General features: G+C 53.1%; 1 non-coding gene across 1 annotated transcript in view; it reads right to left on the bottom strand.

The window, feature by feature from the left end:
* The window catches only part of LOC126443910 (small subunit ribosomal RNA), a 1,909-nt gene extending 432 nt beyond the window's left edge, over positions 1 to 1,477 (bottom strand). Inside the window, exon 1 of the ribosomal RNA XR_007582274.1 lies at positions 1 to 1,477. This exon is cut by the window's left edge and continues 432 nt beyond it. This is a non-coding gene — a ribosomal RNA (small subunit ribosomal RNA).
* Positions 1,478 to 5,000: the final 3,523 nt, after the last annotated feature.

The following is a 5,000-nucleotide window of genomic DNA, read 5'->3' as shown; positions in this document are numbered from 1 at the left end:
ATCGCTGACAGCACGAAGGATGTCACGCGACTAGTTAGCAGGCTAGAGTCTCGTTCGTTATCGGAATTAACCAGACAAATCGCTCCACCAACTAAGAACGGCCATGCACCACCACCCACCGAATCAAGAAAGAGCTATCAATCTGTCAATCCTTCCGGTGTCCGGGCCTGGTGAGGTTTCCCGTGTTGAGTCAAATTAAGCCGCAGGCTCCACTCCTGGTGGTGCCCTTCCGTCAATTCCTTTAAGTTTCAGCTTTGCAACCATACTTCCCCCGGAACCCAAAAGCTTTGGTTTCCCGGAGGCTGCCCGCCGAGTCATCGGAGGAACTGCGGCGGATCGCTGGCTGGCATCGTTTATGGTTAGAACTAGGGCGGTATCTGATCGCCTTCGAACCTCTAACTTTCGTTCTTGATTAATGAAAACATACTTGGCAAATGCTTTCGCTTCTGTTCGTCTTGCGACGATCCAAGAATTTCACCTCTAACGTCGCAATACGAATGCCCCCGCCTGTCCCTATTAATCATTACCTCGGGTTCCGAAAACCAACAAAATAGAACCGAGGTCCTATTCCATTATTCCATGCACACAGTATTCAGGCGGGCTTGCCTGCTTTAAGCACTCTAATTTGTTCAAAGTAAACGTGCCGGCCCACCGAGACACTCAATAAAGAGCACCCTGGTAGGATTTCAACGGGGTCCGCCTCGGGACGCACGAGCACGCACGAGGCGGTCGCACGCCTTCGGCTCGCCCCACCGGCAGGACGTCCCACGATACATGCCAGTTAAACACCGACGGGCGGTGAACCAACAGCGTGGGACACAAATCCAACTACGAGCTTTTTAACCGCAACAACTTTAATATACGCTATTGGAGCTGGAATTACCGCGGCTGCTGGCACCAGACTTGCCCTCCAATAGATACTCGTTAAAGGATTTAAAGTGTACTCATTCCGATTACGGGGCCTCGGATGAGTCCCGTATCGTTATTTTTCGTCACTACCTCCCCGTGCCGGGAGTGGGTAATTTGCGCGCCTGCTGCCTTCCTTGGATGTGGTAGCCGTTTCTCAGGCTCCCTCTCCGGAATCGAACCCTGATTCCCCGTTACCCGTTACAACCATGGTAGGCGCAGAACCTACCATCGACAGTTGATAAGGCAGACATTTGAAAGATGCGTCGCCGGTACGAGGACCGTGCGATCAGCCCTAAGTTATTCAGAGTCACCAAGGCAAACGGACCGGACGAGCCGACCGATTGGTTTTGATCTAATAAAAGCGTCCCTTCCATCTCTGGTCGGGACTCTGTTTGCATGTATTAGCTCTAGAATTACCACAGTTATCCAAGTAACGTGGGTACGATCTAAGGAACCATAACTGATTTAATGAGCCATTCGCGGTTTCACCTTAATGCGGCTTGTACTGAGACATGCATGGCTTAATCTTTGAGACAAGCATATGACTACTGGCAGGATCAACCAGGGAGCTGCGTCAACTAGAGCTGAGCAGCCGGCCGCCCGGGAGTGTGTCCCGGGGGCCCGCGCGAACACGCAAGCGTCCGCTCAATTATTCTGCAAACAGGAGGAGGCTGAGCTCCCCTGCACAACACACCTCGAAACCCTCTCAGGTCCCGGCGGCGCGCAGCGCCGTCCTAAGTACTTGGTCGGGTTCGAGAGAGGCGCAATCGCCCGGAGTTAGGCGAGTAAACGCTTTAGGTGCGACCACCCGTGCTCCCAACTGAGCTTGCCGCTGCCGACAGAGGCCCGGGAGCGTGCTGTCGTGGCATTGCCGGCGGGAGACAACACGCGCCACCTACGGTGACCGGCAGCTCCAACGCCAGCGCCACAGAAGGACAAAAGCCCTACTTGGGTGCCGAAGCGAACTCTCCCAGCACAGCGCACGCGCCAACACGTCCGCACAGCTGCGATACAAACCACCTGCGAGAACCGCTGGGGCGACCGAGCAGCAGACGGCGTCGCGGCGCCGAGCGCCGGGCGGCGGCGCATCCTCAGCGCACAAAGTCCTCAATCGGACCAGCACACTGCAGATGGCCACCGCGCTTCGCACCGGGCCCGCGAGGACCTACTTTGGCCGCAAGGCGCCGCGAGCAGGGGGCGCCGGCGCGCAGCTGCGCCGCCTGCCGCGTCCGTCGGCCGGCGCGCCTGCCACCGGCCGCCCCCACCAGCCGGCTGTAGCGCGTGCGCCCACGCACCGCGCTGCCAGCACGCCGGGCGGCCCCCCCTCACCGGCCGGGGACGGTCCCACCCAGCCACCGCCGCGTATCGCCTCACACCCAGATCCCCTTTCACGTTCGTGGGCATGGTGGGTCCCCTTTCACGTTCGTGGGCATGGTGGGTATCCCTGAAACAACCGGTTAATAGCTCGACCGATCGTCGCCAACACTGATTCACCTCTAGCGAGAACAACCGCACCACAACGGGTTACCGGTTGTTCATTTGCGTAACGTCACCAGCAAACGTACACGTCCATCGCCATTTGCAACGAGTATTGCATGCCTGTGTCAGGTGTCACAACACACTACGTCTGCCCACATAGACGCAACAACATGTGCACGCCTAGAGAACACGTGGAAGGTAGACCCCGTACGTATGCGGTGTCCATTGCGCGAACGACTGTCAGCCCGCCTCTGCAGCATGTCGCAGATGTGGAACGCGGTGCAACATGCTATCACGGTGTGTGAGAAGAGACGACTACGTCCGAATACACGCTCCACTACATCAACAGACTGCTCATGCTGATCGCCATCCAGGGCGTCCGTTCCTCCCACACGTCTGTATGGCGTACCACACTGCAATCCAGCTCTTATAGGGAGACGACACGTAGCTGCGTGCACAATATTTGGACTGTATGGTCCGCCGTTGCTAGGCGCTGTCGTCATACGGTCACATGGGCCACGATGTATCATTCAGTACATACGGAGCAATGTGCAGTACAGTTTGTGGGTTTTGCGTACATCGGCGGACAGGTGACAGGCCGTACCACAACGTAGGCTGAGTACGTCGGCATGCGAAGGGCATTGAACATGCAAACTTCTCACCGACCAGCTTGCGAAGGCAGGGGGGAAGGGGGGGGGGCATGTACGTCCTGCTGCTATCCACACTACAGTGTATAGCAGGAGCATGTGGAAAGTCAGCAACACCTGCAAGGTGTTTAACATGACGCGATACACAGGGGACCGGGCAGTGCGAGTAGCGAACTATATTGCGAGGGTTGCGGTTAGGCAACACTACACTACTTTAACGGGTTGCATAACAATTACAGAGCAGGTTCAGCGACAACGTGCGTCAGGTTAAGGCGCAATATAGTTTAGGTTACGGCGCACTTTAGGTTAGGTTAAGGCACATTATAGGTTAGGTTAAGGCACAACATGGGTTACGTTAAGGCACAACATGGGTTACGTTAAGGCACAACATGGGTTAGGTTAAGGCACAACATGGGTTAGGTTAAGGCACAACATGGGTTAGGTTAAGGCACAACATGGGTTAGGTTAAGGCACAACATGGGTTAGGTTAAGGCACAACATGGGTTAGGTTAAGGCACAACATGGGTTAGGTTAAGGCACAACATGGGTTAGGTTAAGGCACAACATGGGTTAGGTTAAGGCACAACATGGGTTAGGTTAAGGCACAACATGGGTTAGGTTAAGGCACAACATGGGTTAGGTTAAGGCACAACATGGGTTAGGTTAAGGCACAACATGGGTTAGGTTAAGGCACAACATGGGTTAGGTTAAGGCACAACATGGGTTAGGTTAAGGCACAACATGGGTTAGGTTAAGGCACAACATGGGTTAGGTTAAGGCACAACATGGGTTAGGTTAAGGCACAACATGGGTTAGGTTAAGGCACAACATGGGTTAGGTTAAGGCACAACATGGGTTAGGTTAAGGCACAACATGGGTTAGGTTAAGGCACAACATGGGTTAGGTTAAGGCACAACATGGGTTAGGTTAAGGCACAACATGGGTTAGGTTAAGGCACAACATGGGTTAGGTTAAGGCACAACATGGGTTAGGTTAAGGCACAACATGGGTTAGGTTAAGGCACAACATGGGTTAGGTTAAGGCACAACATGGGTTAGGTTAAGGCACAACATGGGTTAGGTTAAGGCACAACATGGGTTAGGTTAAGGCACAACATGGGTTAGGTTAAGGCACAACATGGGTTAGGTTAAGGCACAACATGGGTTAGGTTAAGGCACAACATGGGTTAGGTTAAGGCACAACATGGGTTAGGTTAAGGCACAACATGGGTTAGGTTAAGGCACAACATGGGTTAGGTTAAGGCACACCATGGGTTAGGTTAAGGCACACCATGGGTTAGGTTAAGGCACACCATGGGTTAGGTTAAGGCACAACATGGGTTAGGTTAAGGCACAACATGGGTTAGGTTAAGGCACAACATGGGTTAGGTTAAGGCACAACATGGGTTAGGTTAAGGCACAACATGGGTTAGGTTAAGGCACAACGTGGGTTAGGTTAAGGCACAACGTGGGTTAGGTTAAGGCACAACGTGGGTTAGGTTAAGGCACAACGTGGGTTAGGTTAAGGCACAACATGGGTTAGGTTAAGGCACAACATGGGTTAGGTTAAGGCACACCATGGGTTAGGTTAAGGCACAACATGGGTTAGGTTAAGGCACAACATGGGTTAGGTTAAGGCACAACATGGGTTAGGTTAAGGCACAACATGGGTTAGGTTAAGGCACAACATGGGTTAGGTTAAGGCACAACATGGGTTAGGTTAAGGCACAACATGGGTTAGGTTAAGGCACAACGTAGGTTAGGTTAAGGCACAACGTGGGTTAGGTTAAGGCACAACATGGGTTAGGTTAAGGCACAACATGGGTTAGGTTAAGGCACAACATGGGTTAGGTTAAGGCACAACATGGGTTAGGTTAAGGCACAACATGGGTTAGGTTAAGGCACAACATGGGTTAGGTTACGGCACAACATGGGTTACGTTACGGCACAACATGGGTTACGTTAC

This window comes from Schistocerca serialis, unplaced genomic scaffold (genome assembly GCF_023864345.2).
Source record: "Schistocerca serialis cubense isolate TAMUIC-IGC-003099 unplaced genomic scaffold, iqSchSeri2.2 HiC_scaffold_205, whole genome shotgun sequence".
NCBI lineage: Eukaryota > Metazoa > Arthropoda > Insecta > Orthoptera > Acrididae > Schistocerca > Schistocerca serialis.
Note: the sequence above shows the minus strand (reverse complement) of the source record. Positions and strands in the feature narration are given on the sequence as shown.